The sequence below is a fragment of the Silene latifolia genome, chromosome Y, assembly GCF_048544455.1.
Source record: "Silene latifolia isolate original U9 population chromosome Y, ASM4854445v1, whole genome shotgun sequence".
Classification (NCBI taxonomy): domain Eukaryota; kingdom Viridiplantae; phylum Streptophyta; class Magnoliopsida; order Caryophyllales; family Caryophyllaceae; genus Silene; species Silene latifolia.
The window spans coordinates 267,955,150-267,978,103 of record NC_133538.1 but is presented as its reverse complement, the minus strand read 5'-3'; the positions used below and the strand labels follow the sequence as shown (position 1 = coordinate 267,978,103).

At 41.7% G+C, this 22,954-nt stretch overlaps 1 non-coding gene across 1 annotated transcript; it reads left to right on the top strand.

The window, feature by feature from the left end:
• The first annotated feature begins 18,207 nt into the window (after window positions 1-18,207).
• On the top strand, window positions 18,208-18,313 carry LOC141635906 (small nucleolar RNA R71). The gene has a single exon (XR_012540560.1). It is a non-coding gene; the product is annotated as a small nucleolar RNA R71 (small nucleolar RNA).
• Window positions 18,314-22,954: the final 4,641 nt, after the last annotated feature.

Genomic DNA, 22,954 nt, shown 5'->3' with positions numbered 1-22,954 from the left:
TGAATCCCGAATACAGGAGAGGAGTATTACGTTATATAGCAAAGTCACGTATTACTCTCCCAAAACCTAATTACATATGGGCTTTAATCACGTCTTTTAAATTGCGCATCAGCATCGTGGAGTGGTCGATCGACCATAGCAGGCAGTCGATCGACCAAGAGTGCTGTACAGTAATGCATTCTGACGATTCCTGCAGCGCGCACCGATCTTAAAACAGCTTCCATTTCTTCGTTACTTGGTCAAATCAGGCGTTCTACGCGGCGTTGGAAAGCCAAGAGGATAAGCTTTCACCTACAATTGGAATAACTCGATTAGCCGCTCTAGAACTCGAGATATTGCCATCTGAAGCAGGCTGCAATATCGTGAAGTGCTTCTTTGCTCGTTAAACTCGTACACACCCATGTTTTTGCTATCTTTAGGCCTTGAAACGTGCACCAAGCTCATTCCTCGAGTCAATACTTCATGTCAAATGCAATGCGAAGTACTTAGGGACGGATTTGGTCCATTTTCCGCCATATTCTTCACATTACTACTCAATTGAGCTCTGAAATGCATGTGAAATGAGGTGCAAAACATCATATATTAGACACGCATCAAGCTTCCCCAAACCAAACTCTTGCTTGTCCCCAAGCAAGAACTAGACTCGATCTTATAACCTAATGGAACGAGTTCAATCTCAGAGCGAAATGCAAACCGTAAAGCCTAAACCAGTTTAATGCTACAAATCAACAATCAATTAGCAACATGAATCATGCAAACGAGTTATGTAGTCGTTAAAAAAAACTACTGGACCGTCAACTATAGAGACTTATCAAATTGGACTCTCACGGGTCGCTCAAATCACTCAAATAAGCACGGGTGAATATATGTAAAGATAGAAAGAAGTAATTTTGTAATGACACTCACCTAACTACGACCTATAAGAACATGTCTGCAATCTAATATGAAAGTGATCTCTACAACCGCACATATGCATTCCAACCAAACAGATGACCATGACACATGCCGAGGTAAATATGGGATATGAGAGGTAATGGGTAAGAAGGGCAAAATAATTATGAGAATTTGGAGGTATAGGCGGCCAAGCTAGTACCCCAAACAAAACCATATGACAACATCCACTTCCTTACTCAAAATCTTCAACAATAAACGGTGCTATAGCAAGCACAAATCTCACAATCTCCATGATAAAGTCAACTCCCCAAATGATAATAACAAAGCATGGGAGCAAAAATCGCCATTTGATAAATACTTTGAATTATGCGATTTTGATTTTTTTTCTTTTCTTTTCTTTTCTTCCTTCTTTTCATTTTTTTTTTCGTTTTTTTTTTCAATTCTATTTTCTCTTCCTTTCTTTCCACCTTTCAACATTCCACCAACCTTCTCGTACAGAGCGATATAACCAAGATGCAATAAACACATTCCCACAACTACCAATACTAGCTCGGACAGGGTAGGCTAAATAAAGGTATGTAGCTTATGGGACGAAAAGGCAAATTTGGCTATGTGAGGCTTATGGGTAAAATGAGAAAAGGGGACCTCTACCACATGTGTCAACAAACCACAAACCGAATGCATACGGGTATTAAGCAGATTAAGTTTATATTTATGCATATTGATGTAACATGTGTTATAAGGAGTAACTACTCACATCCTAAATAAACTGGTCATAAATGTCACCAGTTATGAGCTCTAAATCTCAGAATATAATGTAGTTTGCCAAAATTTTAAGTCAAGTCTAAGGCTCAGCAAGAAATTTAACGAAAACTCGTAGACTATGCATATATGATTCTACTAATAACATGTCAATTAGCAAGGCTTAGGCAAAAACAGATGCAAATGCAATGTCATCATTGAAATACTACCGTTCCGACTCAACCTATATGCTAAAATAAACGGGCAAATTTTTGAATTTTTGAAATTTTTGAATTTTTTTGAATTTCCTGTATAAATAAGAGAAAATAAACAACAATGCAAGACAAAATGTAAACGTGAATGCAAGCAAATGAAATGCAACGCAAAACCCTTCCCCAAACCAAATCGCACAATGTCCCCATTGTGCAAAATCATGTGATGAAATAAAAGGAAAAACGGGAATTTGCGTGAAATTAACTAAACAAAACATGAAGTAAGAACTAAGAAACTCACAAGACTTTAAGCGCAGCAAAAGGAAACCTCCCCAAACCAGCGTGAGCTAGGTGGTTTCAGTAGCCTGCAGTGCAACCAAAGGTACCTAAAAAGACAAACAATACCACGCGTAAAACGAGAAAACAATTATAAAACGCAAAATTATGTGCAGAAATGAGAATAAAGTGAAGGGAATACTCCCTTAACTCTGCAAATCGACCAAACACAGCAGGGGAATGATCGAAAACAGGTACAACAGCATAAGGCGGTCGATTGACCATAGAAGGCACTCGATCGACCAAGTTGACACGAACAAAAGCTCCTGTAACTGTAGCAGTCAGTCGATCGACCAAGTAGGCCAGTCGATCGACTGAAAATCCTGCTGTAAGTTCTGATTTCATCGAATTAGCTCAATAAATTGAGCTAATATGGTCTATAAACCTGCGAATGCACATACGCAAAAAAATTGCGCAAACCCAAAAACATAGTCTAAAGTTTATAAAAATCCTAAGCAAACCAAACTAAGCGAAGTCTCGCGCACACGAAAAACGTAAAATAGTCTAAAAAGCAATAAATTGTCTTAAAAAGGTCTAAGAAACGAATCAACGGAAACTGCGGAAAATCTCCGACCAAGGCTTCTGTCTACATGAAGTAGCGTCCGCAGTGCTCATCTCAGAAGCTGGACTCCACTCTACTCCGACTGGGATGCTCAATGGATCATCCCTAGCATCTTCCTAAGCATGGCCATCATCTTCTAGCTCCTCACACTCGAGATCCGACTCCGAAATTTTGACTGGCTCCTTCTTATTGGGCTCCTCATCTAGCTCCTCGTCAGTGCCATAGCTAAGACATCCAAAACCGCCTCTTTGAACAATGGGCTCCTTCACAGCTGGAGCATTGAGCGGCTCCTCCTTCCCCAAACCATTTCCTGCAATATTCAAAACAATAGAATTGTCCTCCATATTGCTCCCAATTTGGGGCGGAGGTGTCATAACCGGAATAGGTACAGGTAAGGAAGTGGGAATGTCAGAAAGCACAAAATAGGATTTCTTTTCAGAAATCATATTACAGGTCATGGGCCATATGGTGTCTTTCTTCCTAGGGGACTGGGCAAACATAATAGAGTGCTTCCCTACCTTAAATCTCAAAGTTCTTTCCCCTACATCAATTATTGCACCAGCAGTGTGCAAAAACGGTCTTCCTAAAATGATTGGGGTGTTGACATCTTCAGGAATATCCAAAACAACAAAGTCAACAGGAAAAAAGAACTTTTCAATTTGAACAGGCACATTCTCTAAGACTCCTACTGGCTGACTGCAGAACGGTCAGCCATTTGCACAGTCATGTCAGTAATGGCAAATCTAGTCAATCCCAACTTCTTAGCCAGACTCAAAGGCATAACACTGACACTAGCCCCTAAATCACATAATGTCTTCTCGATTGAGAAGGTACCAATATTGCAGGGGACCGAGAAACTACCTGGGTCAGACAGTTTATGAGTAGCAGTGTGAGTTAAGTACGAACTAGACTCTTCAGTTACATGCACTGACTCCACAACATTCAAAGACCTCTTCTTAGCTAGCAATTGTCTCATAAACTTCATATATACAGGTATTTGATTAACTAGCTCTAAGAAAGGAATTTGCACGTTAAGACTACGCACGACATCTTTAAATTTATCGAATGTTACCTCATCTTTGGTCGGCACTAGTCTTTCTGGATAAGGGGCTGTCAGAAGTAGCTTTGTCCTCTCCTCTAGGTCTCTCATACCGGCATCGGTGGACTTAGGCTGAAAATCCACTACTTTGTCTTTGTTGTAACTTGACCCTTCTTCAGACCGTCTTAGATATGAAACATTAATCGACATCGGGTCATACTTCGGAACCGAGACTGACCCATCAGCACTCGGGTCTTGCCTCAATATTGTCGGAGTTGTCGTACCCTGAAACAAGTAATCCCTCAAATTATTGGGCATTGGAGGATGAAATTGTGCATTATCAGCAGCGGCCTCAGTCGATCGACCATGTTGGTCAGTCGATCGACTGTTTTCAATAGTATCAGAAGCTATGTCATTTCGCGGACTGGTCGATCGACTTGGTGATGTGGTCGATCGACCGTGATTACTGTTCATCGTCTTTTTCTCGCCCTTTTTCTTCTTCCCTTTTTCAGCGGCCTTCTCGGGTCCATCGAGAGCAGACCCGCTCCTCAGCGTCATTGCATGTACGGTCTCAATACGCTGATTCAGAGAGTGAAATTGACTCGGTATCTCAGCTGCATTCTTGTCTAATGTAGCAATTTGAGATATCAGCTTCGTGATTAAGGCCTGATTCGCCGCATTGCTTTTCTGTACCTCCACCATAAGCAACTGCACTGGACTCGTCAACTCTACAACTTCGTTTTTCAACTCTTGCTGTGACGGAGTGGAAGGTGGTGGGGCTTCATAAGGAGGCACATATGGTTGATGCAGTGAAGTAGGAGCGTAATTATATGAATTGTCGAGCTGAAGTTGATGAAAAGCAAACATCTTCTCCTTAGGATGCCTGCATGCCTCAGATGTGTGTCCCGTTCCGCCGCATCTCCCACAAAACGGTACCTGCTGCTCCTGAGAATGAAACATGGCTGCACCCTTCTGAAGTACTGCAAATAAACAATACTATAGAAGAAGATAAGAACTGCCTCAAGGTACTCAGTCTTCCCTTGAGGCGAAAAACAGACTAAAATGAAAAACAACTAAAACTAGCGATGCCTCCCCGGCAACGGTGCCAAAATTTGATGCCTGTCGTTGTGTGCACCAAAAATAATATTTATAATACCTATTAAAACTAACAGAAGTTAGTGGTAACAGGGTCGAACCACAGAGAGGCGGGAGAGTTTATAGTTGCTTTCAATTTTAGTCAAAGGGTAACAGTTGGGGGGTTTTGATATGATTAATAACTAAGCTAAATGCAAATAAAAATAAATAAGACAATAAAAATAAGCAATAAAAATAAAGATGTGAACAAATAATGAAAAGGAGCTAGGATGGTCGGGTCGCTACAGCTACGATGGCTCATAAGTCTAGGTAAGTCTCGAAATACGGTCGCGAAGGATGGGGAAAACAAGTCCTCTCGGTCCATTTTAAATAGTAACTACCTCTCGGCCTATGCTACAAATCCCTAAGTCTCATTAATACTAACTCTCGTTCTTGATTACTGATTCCTAATGCAAACTAAATTACATTATCTTTCGATCTAGCAATCTAGCCGTCTTAAATCGTTAATCTAAGTCCTTCCCGATCTTTCGATCTACGGGTTGGTCAAAACTAAGCATCTAACAAGTCTCCGCTAGGTCTCATTGATAGATATTGCACTTAACGATTCAAACGAAGCAAATCAAACACGAAGTCAGTCGATCGACCAGCTACCCCAGTCGATCGACCAACCGACTCAGTCGACCGACCAGATAAGCCAGTCGGTCGACTAAGCCCTAATCCGAGGGTACCTATTCTAATGCCATCTATGCTAATAGCTCGCCTACATCCTAGCAAGGGTAATTTAGCTACACATACTAACAACGATAACAACAATGTAATTTGCGATTAAGTGAATAGAATTCATAATTAAACTAGAAGAACAATTAAATTGCATAAAGCGTTAATGACGGCTTCGGGATATCTATACTAGCAATTCTAAACTAAAAGGTAAATAAAGTAAACTGTAAATTAAAAGGAATAATAATACCGAAATAGCAAGGCAGATGAAGATCCAAAGCAAAGATTTATTGAGAAATAAAGAATGAATAACAATCTAATGTATTGAATTAGTGTAAGCTAATGATAACCTAATAGAAACTAAATCCCTAATACAGGAGAGGAGTATTACGTTATATAGCAAAGTCACGTAATACTCTCCCAAAACCTAATTACATATGGGCTTTAATCACGTATTTTAAATTGCGCATCAGCATTTTGGAGTGGTCGATCGACCATAGCAGGCAGTCGATCGACCAAGAGTGCTGTACAGTAATGCATTCTGACGATTCCTGCAGCGCGCACCGATATTAAAACAGCTGTCATTTCTTCGTTAATTGGTAAAATCAGGCGTACTACGCGGCGTTGGAAAGCCAAGAGGATAAGCTTTCACCTCCAATTAGAATCACTCGATTATCAGCTCTAGAAATCGAGATATTGCCATCTGAAGCAGGCTGCAATATCGTGAAGTGCTTCTTTGCTCGTTAAACTCGTACACACCCATGTTTTTGCTATCTTTAAGCCTTGAAACGCGCACCAAGCTCATTCCTCGAGTCAATACTTCATGTCAAATGCAATGCTAAGTACTTAGGGACGGATTTGGTCCATTTTCCGCCATATTCTTCACATTCCTACAAAATCACACAAAAAGGAAGAAATACACGAAACAAGGGAAATAGTAGCATAAACTACTCAATTGAGCTCTGAAATGCGTGTGAAATGAGGTGCAAAACATCATATATTAGACACGCATCAAACTTCCCCAAACCAAACCCTTGCTTGTCCCCAAGCAAGAACTAGACTCGATCTTATAACCTAATGGAACGAGTTCAATCTCAGAGCGAAATGCAAACTGTAAAGCCTAAACCAGTTTAATGCTACAAATCAACAATCAATTAGCAACATGAATCATGCAAACGAGTTATGTAGTCGTTAAAAAAAACTACTGAACCGTCAACTATAGAGACTTATCAAATTGGACTCTCACGGGTCGCTCAAATCACTCAAATAAGCACGGGTGAATATATGTAAAGATAGAAAGAAGTAATTTTGTAACGACACTCACCTAACTACGACCTATAAGAACATGCCTGCAATCTAATATGAAAGTGATCTCTACAACCGCACATATGCATTCCAACCAAACAGATGACCATGACACATGCCGAGGTAAATATGGGATATGCGAGGTAATGGGTAAGAAGGGCAAAATAATTATGAGAATGTGGAGGTATAGGCGGCCAAGCTAGTACCCCAAACAAAACCATATGACAACATCCACTTCCTTACTCAAAATCTTCAACAATAAACGGTGCTATAGCAAGCACAAATCTCACAATCTCCATGATAAAGTCAACTCCCCAAATGATAATAACAAAGCATGGGAGCAAAAATCGTCATTTGATAAAGACTTTGAATTATGCGATTTTGATTTTTTTTTTCTTTTCTTTTCTTCCTTCTTTTCATTTTTTTTTTCGTTTTTTTTTTTCAATTCTATTTTCTCTTCCTTTCTTTCCTCCTTTCAACATTCCACCAACCTTCTCATACAGAGCGATATAACCAAGATGCAATAAACACATTCCCACAACTACCAATACTAGCTCGGACAGGGTAGGCTAAATAAAGGTATGTAGCTTATGGGACGAAAAGGCAAATTTGGCTTTGTGAGGCTTATGGGTAAAATGAGAAAAGGGGACCTCTACCACATGTGTCAACAAACCACAAACCGAATGCATACGGGTATTAAGCAGATTAAGTTCATATTTATGCATATTGATGTAACATGTGTTATAAGGAGTAACTACTCACATCCTAAATACATTGGTCATAAATGTCACCAGTTATAAGCTCTAAATCTCAGAATATAATGTAGTTTGCCAAAATTTTAAGTCAAGTCTAAGGCTCAGCAAGAAATTTAACGAAAACTCGTAGACTATGCATATATGATTCTACTAATAACATGTCAATTAGCAAGGCTTCGGCAAAAACAGATGCAAATGCAATGTCATCATTGAAATACTACCGTTCCGACTCAACCTATATGATAAAATAAACGGGCAAATTTTTGAATTTTTGAAATTTTTGAATTTTTTTGAATTTCCTGTATAAATAAGAGAAAATAAACAACAATGCAAGACAAAATGTAAACGTGAATGCAAGCAAATGAAATGCAACGCAAAACCCTTCCCCAAACCAAATCGCACAATGTCCCCATTGTGCAAAATCATGTGATGAAATAAAAGGAAAAACGGGAATTTGCGTGAAATTAACTAAACAAAACATGAAGTAAGAACTAAGAAACTCACAAGACTTTAAGCGCAGCAAAAGGAAACCTCCCCAAACCAGCGTGAGCTAGGTGGTTTCAAGAGCGCAGCTGACCAAAGGTACCTAAAAAGACAAACAATACCACGCGTAAAACGAGAAAACAATTATAAAACGCAAAATTATGTGCAGAAATGAGAATAAAGTGAAGGGAATACTCCCTTAACTCTGCAAATCGACCAAACATAGCAGGGGAATGATCGAAAACAGGTACAACAGCGTAAGGCGGTCGATCGACCATAGAAGGCAGTCGATCGACCAAGTTGACACGAACAAAAGCTCCTCAGAATCGAGCGATCGATCGATCGACCAAGTAGGCCGATCGATCGACCAAAATCTGCGGCAGAAGTTCGATTTCTTCGAATTAGCTCTATAAATTGAGCTAATATGGTCTATAAACCTGCGAATGCACATAATAACGCGCCAAAAAATTGCGCAAACCCAAAACCACAGTCTAAAGTTTATAAAAATCCTAAGCAAACCAAACTAAGCGAAGTCTCGCGCACACGAAAAACGTAAAATAGTCTAAAAAACAATAAATTGTCTTAAAAAGGTCTAAGAAACGAATCAACGGAAACTGCGGAAAATCTCCGACCAAGGCTTCTGTCTACATGAAGTAGCGTCCGCAGTGCTCATCTCAGAAGCTGGACTCCACTCTACTCCGACTGGGATGCTCAATGGATCATCCCTATACTAGCATCTTCCCAAGCATGGCCATCATCTTCTAACTCCCCACACTCGAGATCCGACTCCGAAATTTTGACTGGCTCCTTCTTCTTGGGCTCCTCATCTGGCTCCTCGTCAGTGCCATAGCTAAGACATCCCAAACCGCCTCTCTGAACAATGGGCTCCTTCACAGCTAGAGCATTGAGCAGCTCCTCCTTCCCCAAACCATTTCCTGCAATATTCAAAACAAGAGAATTGTCCTCCATATTGCGCTCCCAATTTGGGGCGGAGGTGTCATAACAGGAATAGGTACAGGTAAGGAAGTGGGAATGTCAGAAAGCACAAAATAGGATTTCTTTTCAGAAATCATATTACAGGTCATGGGCCACATGGGGTCTTTCTTCCTAGGGGACTGGGCAAACATAATAGAGTGCTTCCCTACCTTAAATCTCAAAGTTCTTTCCCCTACATCAATTATTGCACCAGCAGTGTGCTAAAACGGTCTTCCTAAAATGATTGGGGTGTTGACATCTTCAGGAATATCCAAAACAACAAAGTCAACAGGAAAAAAGAACTTTTCAATTTGAACAGGCACATTCTCTTAGACCCCTACTGGCTGACTGCAGAACGGTCAGCCATTTGCACAGTCATGTCAGTAATGGCAAATCTAGTCAATCCCAACTTCTTAGCCAGACTCAAAAGCATAACACTGACACTAGCCCCTAAATCACATAATGTCTTCTCGATTGAGAAGGTACCAATATTGCAGGGGACAGAGAAACTACCTGGGTCAGACAGTTTATGAGTAGTAGTGTGAGTTAAGTACGAACTAGACTCTTCAGTTAAATGCACTGACTCCACAACATTCAAAGACCTTTTCTTAGCTAGCAATTGTCTCATAAACCTCATATATGCAGGTATTTGATTAACTAGCTCTAAGAAAGGAATTTGCACGTTTAGACTACGCATGACATCTTTAAATTTATCGAATGTTACCTCATCTTTGGTCGGCACTAGTCTTTCTGGATAAGGGGCTGTCAGAAGTAGTTTGCCCTCTCCTCTAGGTCTCTCATACCGGCATCAGTGGACTTAGGCTGAAAATCCACTACTTTGTCTTTGTTGTAACTTGACCCTTCTTCGCACCGTCTCGGATATGAACCATTAATCGACATCGGGTCATACTTGAACCGGATCGACCCATCAAGACACTCGGGTCTTGCCTCAATATTGTCGGAGTTGTCGTACCCCGAAACAAGTGATCCCTCAAATTATTGGGCATTGGAGGACGAAATTGTGCATTATCAGCAGCGGCCTCAGTCGATCGACCATGTTGGTCAGTCGATCGACTGGTTTTAATAGTACCAGAAGCTATGTCATTTCGCGGACTGGTCGATCGACTTGGTGATGTGGTCGATCGACCGTGATTACTGCTGATCGTCTTTTTCTCGCCCTTTTTCTTCTTCTCTTTTTCAACGGCTTTCTCGGGTCCATCGAGAGCAGACCCGCTCCTCAGCGTCATTGCATGTACGGTCTCAATACGCTGATTCAGAGAGTGAAATTGACTCGGTATCTCAGCTGCATTCTTGTCTAATGTAGCAATTTGAGATATCAGCTTCGTGATTAAGGCCTGATTCGCCGCATTGCTTTTCTGTACCTCCACCATAAGCAACTGCACTAGACTCGTCAACTCTACAACTTCGTTTTTCAACTCTTGCTGTGACGGAGTGGAAGGTGGTGGGGCTTCATAAGGAGGCACATATGGTTGATGAAGTGAAGTAGGAGCGTAATTATATGAATTGTCGAGCTGAAGTTGATGAAAAGCAAACATCTTCTCCTCAGGATGCCTGCATGCCTCAGATGTGTGTCCTGTTCCGCCGCATCTCCCACAAAACGGTACATGCTGCTCCTGAGAATGAAACATGGCTTCACCCTTCTGAAGTACTGCAAATAAACAATACTAAAGAAGAAGATAAGAACTGCCTCAAGGTACTCAGTCTTCCCTTGAGGCGAAAAACAGACTAAAATGAAAAAAAAACTAAAACTAGCGCTGCCTCCCCGGCAACAGCGCCAAAATTTGATGCCTGTCGTTGTGTGCACCAAAAATAATATTTATAATACCTATTAAAACTAACAGAAGTTAGTGGTAACAGGGTCGAACCATAGAGAGGCGGTGGAGTTTATAGTTGCTTTCAATTTTAGTCAAAGGGTAACAGTTGGGGGGTTTTGATATGGTTAATAACTAAACTAAATGCAAATAAAAATAAATAAGACAATAAAAATAAGCAATAAAAATAAAGATGTGAACAAATAATGAAAAGGAGCTAGGATGGTCGGGTCGCTACAGCTACGATGGCTCATAAGTCTAGGTAAGTCTCGAAATACGGTCGCGAAGGATGGGGAAAACAAGTCCTCTCGGTCCATGTTAAATAGTAACTACCTCTCGGCCTATGCTACTAATCCCTAAGTCTCATTAATACTAACTCTCGTTCTTGATTAATTATTCCTAATGCAAACTAAATTACATTATCTTTCGATCTAGCAATCTAGCCGTCTTAAATCGTTAATCTAAGTCCTTCCCTATCTTTCGATTTACGGGTTGGTCAAAACTAAGCATCTATTAAGTCTCCGCTAGGTCTCATTGATAGATATTGCACTTAACGATTCAAATGAAGCAAATCAAACACGAAGTCAGTCGATCGACCAGCTACCCCAGTCGATCGACCAACCGACTCAGTCGACCGACCAGATAAGCCAGTCGGTCGACTAAGCCCTAATCCAAGGGTACCTATTCTAATGCCATCTATGCTAATAGCTCGCCTACATCCTAGCAAGGGTGATTTATCTACACATACTAACAACGATAACAACAATGTAATTTGCGATTAAAGGAATAGAATTCATAATTAAACTAGAAGAACAATTAAATTGCATAAAGCGTTAATGACGGCTTCGGGATATCTATACAAGCAATTCTAAACTAAAAGGTAAATAAAGTAAACTGTAAATTAAAAGGAATAATAATACCGAAATAACAATGCAGGTGAAGATCCGAAGCAAAGATTTATTGAGAAATAAAGAATGAATAACAATCTAATGTATTGAATTATTGTAAGCTAATGATAACCTAATAGAAACTGAATCCCTAATACAGGAGAGGAGTATTACGTTATATAGCAAAGTCACGTAATACTCTCCCAAAACCTAATTACATATGGGCTTTAATCACGTCTTTTAAATTGCGCATCAGCATCGTGGAGTGGTCGATCGACCATAGCAGGCAGTCGATCGACCAAGAGTGTTGTACAGTAATGCATTCTGACGATTACTGCAGCGCGCACCGATCTGAAAACAGCTGCCATTTCTTCGTTACTTGGTCAAATCAGGCGTTCTACGCGGCGTTGGAAAGCCAAGAGGATAAGCTTTCACCTCCAAGAGGAATCACTCGATTATCAGATATAGAACTCGATATATTGCCATCTGAAGCAGGCTGCAATATCGTGAAGTGCTTCTTTGCTCGTTAAACTCGTACACACCCATGTTTTTGCTATCTTTAGGCCTTGAAACCCGCACCAAGCTCATTCCTCGAGTCAATACTTCATGTCAAATGCAATGCTAAGTACTTAGGGACGGATTTGGTCCATTTTCCGCCATATTCTTCACATTCCTACAAAATCACACAAAAAGGAAGAAATACACGAAACAAGGGAAATAGTAGCATAAACTACTCAATTGAGCTCTGAAATGCGTGTGAAATGAGGTGCAAAACATCATATATTAGACACGCATCAGCCTCGTCGTCACGGACGTCCTCCACCGTGAACTCCGGATCCTCCTTCCTTTCTCTCCTCCTCCTATGCTCAGCTCGAGCTCTCTCCGCTGCTGTCGCTGGGTCCTCGTCCTCCTTCTCCTCAGAAGACTCCGGGTACCCCTCAGCTGGGTACCGGTAAAAGGAAGGGTGTGTCCAACCCTCCGGGATCGGACGGTGTCGACTCAAGTGGTACTCGTATAGAGGGAACAAAGTCAAAGCTAAGTCCCGCTCCATACGAGCCTGTCTCTCTACAATCTCAACTAACAAACCGTCATGACACCCTTGGTCCATGACCGAGGACGCCTCAAAGGGTGGTGGAGGTACAAAATTAGCCGGTAGGACCGGCTGTGCCTGTGTCTGGTGAGCGGGTGCGGGAGTAGGAGTTTGAGTAAGAGTCGGGATGGGAGTAGCCGTGGAAGACTGGACACTCTCAGAAGGTGTGGACCCCTCTCCAGTCTCACGTCTACGCCGCTTCTTAGCGGCGGGTAAAGTGGGAGGTGGTCGGAGTGGAAGGTGGTAGTCAGGTAATGGTGGAAGTCGGGCGCCCCTAGCGACAGTAGGCAAAGGGGCTAGACGGGGGAGAGTGTCACAAGGTAGGTCCACGGACAAGGAACCGTCTATCTTCCATGTCCGTAGTCGGTGGTCGCCCATGCCGAGAGTGCATGGCATCCAGGCTCAAGTACCTCTCTCCCCGGAGGTACGGTAAGTCACGAGGCCAGACGGGGAAAAGGGAACGGGCAAGAATGGTGGCCATGTCACCACAGGTAATAGATCCCGTGACCTTCAGCCCCTGGGCCTGGAAGTACTGGGCGATCAGATAGGCGATGTTGAGGGTAAAAGGACCCTCGCAGTCAATGTTCAGGTAACCGCCTAAGATGGAGAGCTCGTTGTTGTTGATGTTGTTTGACTCCTTTCGGCCAAAAATGGTGCTCCCCATCAATCTAAGAAAGTAACGGGTAGGGGGAAGGTGGACGTGTGCGAGCTTTCGCTCAGGAAAGGTGGTTTGGGCCAAGGTCCACCAAAGCTGACGAATGACCCTCCTAGGGGCGGTAGCGTCGCCCGTACAGGAGAGGCCAAGTCTACTACCAAACTCCTCCAAATTCATCGAAAAAGTCCGGTTGAACAACCGGAAAGACACAGAAGAACTAGTGGGAGCAGGGCCGTGTGCCCCAGAGGAGAAGGTGAAGGAGCTGAGGAACTCAAGACTCAGCTCCAGAAAGGTACGGCCACTCATAGTAATGAGTCCGGCCATCCTCGTGCCCCGTAAAAGCTCACAAACTGACTCGTAGATGTCGAGTCTATCAAGTGCCGATTTATCTAAAAACCGGGTAGGTAAAAACTCAGCCTAGGAGGTTATAAAAGCTGAGTGGCCGATTTACTATGAGTGGCCGTACCAAAGCCTAGGAGGTAAAAACCGGGTAGGTAAAAACTCACAGCCTAGGAGGTTATAAAACCTCTTACTATGTACACCGTTAATGAAAATTACCTGCGGGTAGTCGGGGTGAGAGTCGAGGGAGTTGTCCCCTCGACAGTGACCGTGCCAGAAGAAGCAGCTGAAGTGGAAGTGCTAGGAGCTGGCGTAGAACAAGAACGTCCATGACCTCGGCCCCAGCCTCTAGAACCCGAAGTAGAAGCCTGTGTAGTGACGGTGCGAGGAACTAAGGCCGCTCTAAAGGCAGCTGCAACTGTAGGTGAGTCCGCCACAGGTGTGCTCACCGTGGCTGGAGTAGAGGATGTGGCTGCTGTGACCACCACTGAAGAAGAAAGACTAGCAACAGTGCTAGCAGTGGTGGTGGTCGTGATCAAGTAGCGCCGAAACAAATGAGCTAGCAAATGCTAGCTAGGCGGCGTAAAAACAAGATCTCGTAGCTAAAACTAAGACCACAGAAGTGATGGCCGGTGCGGAGACGGTAGTAACAGCAGGGACTACCGTCTCAGACAGAGACAAAGACGGACTAGCAGAAGAGCTCGACGAAGGCATCGAACTAGAATCCATCCTGAATAAATCGGGCAGGGGAATTTAATAAGAATAAGACATGAAACAGCGTGAAACAGCATGAATTCGGCATAAAAATTCCCCTAACCAGTCGAAAAAATTCGACTTACAGCACAAAGATTCCCAACTTTCCTCAAGAAATTCGAATAAAAGCGTGTAAACAGCGATAGAGCAAGGTAGCAGGCATCAAAGCATGAAATTAAGCAACAACTGAGGTAAATTAAGCATGATAGCATGAAAACCCAGTTGACAGTATGAAAACCCAGTCTGACAGTCGAAAAATTTCGATTGTACTGAACCTTTATCGCATATTTCTCGCAAAATTCAAAATTAAACATGTAAAATCAATGAGGCATGAGAAATGATCATCAAGTAATACAAAGAAGGGCAAGCAATGACAATTATAGTCGAAAAACTCGACTAAGCAAGGAATTTCGAAACCCTAACCTAATTCACCTCATAAAAATACGAAATTAAAGAAATTAAAATGCAATGAGGTGTAGGAATTACTTACTTGATGCTAGAGGTCCTAAAAATAACAATTAATCGATAAGAAATAAGCAAATTAGGCGGTTTCTTGATCGAAAACCGCGGAACCCTAATTCTTTCAATAAACCGAGTAAAGGAACACGAATCAAGGAAAAAGTAGAGGGCTTTTGTCAATTAATTAACAATGAACACAATGTAGGAGACGGATTTGGTAAAAGGGCAAGAAAAAAGAGAGATTTGGGGGTTTTTTATCGCAAAATAGGAAAGGGGTCGAAATATTAGGGATGAAATGAATTAAGGATGAAAAAGAGGGAAGTTAAAGAAACTCCCTTCGCGTGATTTCCACTTTTACTCGATCGAGTGGTTTAGAACTGCTTGATCGATTCCTTTTTGTATTAATTCATCTACTCGATCGAGCAGAATTTTACTCGATCGAGAACTCCCCTTTTCTGCTTTATTCGATCGACTGATATGGCATTACTCGATCGAACAGAATCCACTCGATCGAGTACAAAAAGTACTCGATCGAGCTCTTTTTCTCGTGTAAGCTCCTGAATTCGTCATTCTTCCTTTAAATTTGCATAACATTCCCCAAACCTTCATAAAAAAAACTTGCAAAAATATCCCAAAATACCAAATACGCAAAGTAACAGTCTATAGTCTCTATCTACGCTAAAAATTGTCTAAATTCTAATTGTCCTAATTAAAAGCAATAAAAGAAATTCAACGGAAATTCAAAAATTGTTTATACAACTTGGTACACGGGGCATTTCCCCGCTCACTTCCCAGAGCAATTCAGTAGCCCCTTGGAGGGCTCCTGACTGGAGGACGTCACCTTAGCAACATTGATCGTCCTCTTCAGCTTCCATGAGCTTGTACTTGAATCACTAGGAGGAGAATAGTTCACATCCACATATGCGCGAACTTTTCTCACCCTTGCTCCTTTCTCACCGGCTTTAACACTGTCACTCCCACTTTGACTGACATTAATGGCACAATGCCCTTTGACAGCTCCTTCATTGTTTTCATCTATACCTGCAGCAAGGAAAACAGACGAACTTTCCTCCTTTTTGCTCTCAACCTGAGGCGGAGGGGTTACAATAGCAGCACAATGCTCCAAATTTTCATTTGGAGTGTCAATAATACGATCAATAGAAGAGAGGGCATTGCAAGGCTGAGCTTGCATGGGAGCCCTCCGGAACTTAGACTGATGGAATATCAGCTCCTCATCCTCAACCTGAAAAGTTCATGTCTTGCCCCCGACGTCTATTACTGCACGGGCAGTAGATAAAAATGGTCTCCCTAAAATAATAGGGGTATGTGCATCTTCGGGGATGTCAAGTACAATGAAGTCAACGGGAATAAAGAACCTCCCGATCTTAACAGGTATGTCTTCTATTACACCTAGTGGCCGTGATATGCTATGGTCGGCCATCTGAACAGTCATGTTGGTGCAATTAAACTTTGTGAAACCAAGTCTCCTAGCTAGAGACAACGGTAAGACACTCACGCTAGCGCCAAGATCGCATAACGCGTTATCAATAAAGTGGGTACCAATATGACACGGAATCGAAAAACTACCCGGGTCTGACTGTTTGGGAGGTAACTTATTCTGAACTAGGGCCGTCCCTACCTCAGTCAAGGCTACCGTCTCATTATCACTAATGTGCCTCTTACGCGATAAAATCTTTCATAAATTTAAGGTATGAGGGTACCTGTGTCAGCAGTTCGGCGAATGGCACAGTGACCTGCAAGCTTCTCAGGATCTCGACAAATTTGTCGAATTGTTGATTAGCTTCAGTACTCTGCAGACGCCTCGGGAAGGGAACCGTGATGGGTATCTCGAGTCCCTTGTTTCTCTCTTCCAACGTGTCAGCCGGATCAAGCTCTGTATCCTTTGGACACTTCTTTCCTCTCGAACGAGGTCTTTCAAGCGATTTGTCACTCAATCGAGCACTAGCAGGCTCTCGATCAAGCTGTCCATTATCCATACTACTCGATCGACCAAAATTCCCATTCGATTGAGTAGTTTCTTCAACAGCATCACTCGATCGAGCAGATGCATTTTCCTGTTCACTCGATCAAGTAGAAATTCCACTCGATCGAGCACTTTCTTCAGCAAATCTACTCGATCGACCTCCAAAAACTAGTCGATCGAGTACCTTCTTAGCCGTCAGCTCATTTCCTTTGACAGAACACTGTTCATCAGCTATTATTTCCTTCCTCGGGTCTGATTTCAACACTTCCGGTCCCTCATATGAACGACCGCTTCTCAAATTAATTAAATTTACCGTCTCATGTGGATTTTTGTCAGTTTGTGATGGTAAATGACCCGGTTTCCTTGTGGACTGGTTAGCGGCTAACTGGCCAACTCGAGTTTCAAGTGCCTTAACAGAAGCATCTTTTTGTTGGTCGCTTAACTTCCACTGCTTTTTCAAAGACTGCAACATAGTCTTCAACTCACCTATCTTACTTACCCCCTAGAAGGCGAGGCACCTTGATTAGGTGTAGGAAAGGAAGAAGGCTTCTGAAAGCCTTGTTAAGTCTTATGTGGTGGGACATATGACTGCTGCTGGTGTGGAGGAGGGGTAGGATTGAGCACATTTTGACTAGTCCACCTCAAATTGGGATGGACTGCCCCTTGGTTATTATAATAGGAACCCCCCCCTTGCCTGTATTGTTGAAAGTCAAGGACCCTGTTCCTTCTCTGTAAGACAGCCAACAGCAGTGTGACCGTCGTTGCTACCACACCTCTCACATGTGACGGTCTCCCCTCTCGTAAGCATATGGACCGTCTGAGGCTCCCCAGCAGAATGTAACTCTAACTTATCAAATCTAGCATTCATGGCTTCCAGCTGAGCCATAACTTGCTTATCGACTGCATGAACTGTTCTAATACCCTCCCTCGGGTTTCCATATTCAGCACTGTGGTTCGCCATCTCTTCAATAAGGGCCCATCCCTTATCATCGTCGGTATTCTCTTGGAATCTCCCATTAGATGACGCATCAAGTATGGCTCTATGATCATCATACAGCCCATTGTAGAACTGGTTAGACAGAAACCACGGGTCAAAACCATGGTGAGGAAGAGACCTCACCAACTTCTTGAAACGGGACCATGCTTCATAGAGAGTCTCATCAGGTGCCTGCTTGAAACTCGTAATCTTAGCCCTCAGCTGATTTGTGCATTGTGGAGGGAAATATCTCTTTTAAAAGCAAGAGCAAGGGTCTCCCAGTTCGTAACCCCCGCGGTCGTACGGTCTAAATCAGTCAGCCACTCCCTGGCTGCATCGGTCAAAGAAAAAGGAAATAGAACTTCCTTAATCTTGTCTTGAGTTACCCCCTTTGTGGCGGGGATAGTAGAACAGTAGTCCGTAAAGACCTCCATATGCTTCCTCGGGTCTTCACCTGCCACACCTCTATAGAGATTTCTCTCCATCAGATTGATATAGGTAGGACGGATGTCAAATGTATTCCCATCCTCAATCTGGAGATTGAAACCTTTAGGAATATACGATGCTTTAGGCTCCGAGTGACTAGCAATGTTCGGCATCTTTACTGGTTGATTGGAAGAAATAGGAATGTCTTCTTCTAAACACTGGTCTTCTGCGAAAAGAGAATGATGTAGCTCTAGCTCGAAAGTACTCAAGTCTTCCTTTCGTGATTTTCTCTGCAGACGGAGTCTATGCCTGAATAGTCTCTCTGGCTCTGAATCAGCTGAAACTAACTCAAACCTACCTGACCTGGGCATAAACAACACTGAAAGAAAATAAATAAGAACTGCCTCAAGGAATAAAAATTCCCTGAGACGGATAAAATAAATGAAACAAAGACAGATAGGGCAATTTCCTCCCCGGCAATGGCGCCAAAATTTGATACGGCTGTCGTGTACCTATCAAAAATAAACTAACTAAACTAACTATATAGCTAGGGAAGTCAGGTCGATCTCCTCAGGGAGGCAAGATATCTGTAGAAGTACGTCTATTTGGTCACAAATGGGGAGGGGGGATGGTGTTTAAATTTGTTTTCTAATCTAAAAGGTATAAAGGAAAGAGAAGCAGAGATAAGAGCAATAAAGACATGAAAATAGACTTAAACTCTCATATAGAGAAGGGTCATGTCAGGATTTCGGTTCACTAGGGTAGTCCAGTGACTCAACTGTAAACAACTTAGACAAATTAATGCGAGACGGATATGGAAAGGTCCTTCCGGTCCACTTTCTACCCTAAACTTCCACTAACTTAACTTTCGTCCTCGTCAGGGTAGTCTACTGTTCATAGCAGGCCTATTTAATCCAATCTTCCGATCCAGGATTAAATTTAGACAGATTAAAGGGTGACTCAGAAGCGTGCACTCAACTAAGTCGGTAAAATACAGTTAAATTGCTATGGCGACAAAATCTCACAATTAATTCATCTAAACTGCTTACTACATCGTCACATTTCTACTGTAGATCCCCTAATACCAACATGAATTAGATTTAGCTACTCATATCGCTATTTATACTAACAAAACTAACAACAGATAAATGACCAGCATTCAACATATTAAAACGATAATTAAATTGCATAAAAGTAAATTAGCGTAGAAATTAAATAAAGTAAAACAAAGAATTAAAGTAAACAAAAGAACGAATATTATTAAGAAAGGAGAAAGAGATTACAATCGTGCGAATCTGGCGTAAAGAACGACAAAATCCAAGCGAATTAACCCCGAAAGCAAAGTTACAGTGAAGAATGAAAATGATAGATGAAAAACTGAGTATAATTTTCGATGATAATAGAATCGATAGATAGCTAATGATCTAGTAACGTAATGCTTAAATAGAAATAAAATAAGTCCAAAAGCTAAAACAAGCTTACGGGCTAATTAAAGCCCACGCCAGCAGAAACATCTCGATCGAGTATAATAAATCCACTCGATCGAGCAAAACACCAGAAAATCTACTCGAGCGAGTAGATTAGTTACTCGATCGAGTAACCTCTCTTTTCAGCACTTCTTGATCGAGTAAATAACTACTCGATCGATCAACTGAGGCCATAAAAACCACTCGATCGAGTAATAAAACCACTCGATTGTGTCTTCTTCCTTCAAATCAGCCCAATCTCGTCACCGACTGCCTCGTAATACGTGCCTTCACTCATTCCAATGCAATATCTCACTCTGGAAAATCCCGTCTCCTCTAAATGCATGCAAAAAGGACGAAAAATGGTACGATTCCACTACTATCGCATTCATTTCTAAAAAACGGACAAAACGAACCAAAGTAGCAAAATCGGGGCATAATACTATATAAACAGTACAAAAAATGCATTGAAATACGTGCTAAAATAGGCTAAAAAGACTATACAATATGCACGTATCATCTAAACGCCACAAATGGATCTTCACAAACCTGTCATTCATGTAAACATGAAAGCCACAGTCAGTGGGGGAGTAACTCGGGGTTCTCCCAGCCACATTATGTCAAAACGAACATAACAAAGAACATGAACAAATAATCATATTAGATAAGTTATAAGTGAATCAACTTATAACTAAACATGGGATCATACGTGTTTAAACCAACAAGGATAAAAGAAATGATGGAATAAACAAGTAAGTAAGGCATAAGCAACAATAAAATAAATGGGGAAGAAAGACAAGGAAACAGACACGACCACTTAGCCACGAGCACGTATTTTAAGGAGATATGACCAAAGTAACCATCCAAATAATGCAAGACATTTACTACTCTTAGACTATAATTTCCCCGGGTCGGACTACGATAATGATACGGTCCTAGTCTAAATCTGCAGATTCTCGGGTGTACATCCCGATTCGACGTGCGCCAGCACAGCACGCACCCAAGACTCGACTACTCATGGAGATCGAGTACCCCAATCGCCAGAACAGCACGAGAATGGCGGAAAGACTAAGATAAGACTCACTTGCCAACACAGCACAAGTGGCCCAAAACCACACTTGCCAGAATAGCACAAGTAGGCCAAACCCGTACTTGCCAGAATAGCACAAGTAGGGCGTAAATGCATGTCAAGCACATACGATGGTATTATGGCATTTCTACAAGAATACGACTCACAAGTGTAAGACCAACACAAAGTGTAGACGGAGTATCCGACTCAGAGGCTACCTTGAAAGCATGTCCGAGATACCACACACAAGACTACATCCTAGACTCCAACCTCCTGGTAGGACGGCGATCATATCGCAACTAGAGGGCTTATAGCTCACCCCTAGTATCCGATAGGACCAAGACTCATAGACGGGATTATTAATGTCACATTCATACTTATGGCTTGCGTCTCAACATAAGTACGGATGGGAACATCAATCCCGACGATAATATCGTAACTAAAGGGCCTATGGCTCACCTCTAGTGTCCGATAGGACCAAGACTCACACAATCGAACAATACTAGACATTATTAAGAATACGACTCACTACAAGTAACTATTTATAATAAATATCTCATACTTGCATTATGTTAATAAATATTTTATTTTATAATTAAACATGCCGGTTAAATACAATATAATAAGCGATAATGACTAATTTACGTTATGTGAAATCTACAGGATAAATGTGACCAACTCAAGCGACTCATTTATGAGTCCATCAAACAAGTCATAAAAATCCAATACTTGAAGTCTCAGGAAATCCATCAAGTTAATCATGCAAAGTCCAACCATGTAATCATGTGAAGTCCAACATTTAAAACATAACAAGCTCAAAAGAAGGAAGTATGTAAATTCCCCATATAAATTATAGTGAACCCAATCTATAAAATATAATGAGCGGTAATGAATAAATGGTTCATTTCTCATTTACATGTTACTTGAACAAAGTATAAATAACCGATAACAAATGAATTAACTAATACGGAACACGAGGCAAAACGTAAAAAAACCAAAATCCGAACCACCCATAAGCATATACGAGTCAACAAGGGAAAACTTTGGTCATGATACAAATAAAAAGCATGAACAACCATCATACACAAAGGATATATATATTTATAAAACTTGAAACGGTAAAACGGGCGCCATTTACTCATACGGACTCCGAATCGAGTGATTCAAGTGGCTAAACCAGCTAATTTTTTGACGCCGGTCTATCTGTCATATTTTCAGTGGCTTTGGAAGTCGCACCGGTCAGATACGACGGGTTCCAGGCCAACACGGGTCACCCAAAATAGTCTCAAAAATGAACCTTTAGCAAGCTAAATGGAACCGTCTCAAAACTGAAACTTTATGCAAGTAATGATACTAGTGACATATAACAACAACCATATCTAATTACCCGTCTCATAAGAAAGCCAAAGATACAATCTTTACTCAATTTAAGCAAGTAAAACCTTGTATAAATCCATCTTAAACAACTACACATATAATCTCATAAGAATCACAATTACTTGCTTATAACAACAAAACATAACATATAAACATACAAATGATATAATACCGAGTAACCCATCACTGTTACCTCATTATTTCTTCAAAATGGAAGATTCCGACTCAAAACCATGCTGGTTGCCCAAAAGGAAGCTCAAGAACCGAGTTCCAAAGTAAGACCTCGAAAATCATGCCACAAAAGTCACGGCCAGCAGCAAGGGTGAGGGAAAGTCAAAATATTTCTTACCTAGGAAGATAGAGGGCGAGGAGAGGAAGAGATAGGCGTGAAAATCGTTGAAAACCGATAAGAAACGAAGGTTTTATGGCCATTTTAGTGAAGGAGGTGGAAGTTGTGTAACAATGGTGTTGTAGTTGTGTGTTTGTTGCTGAAAAATGAATGGTGGAGGGAGAAGATAGGGTTTAAG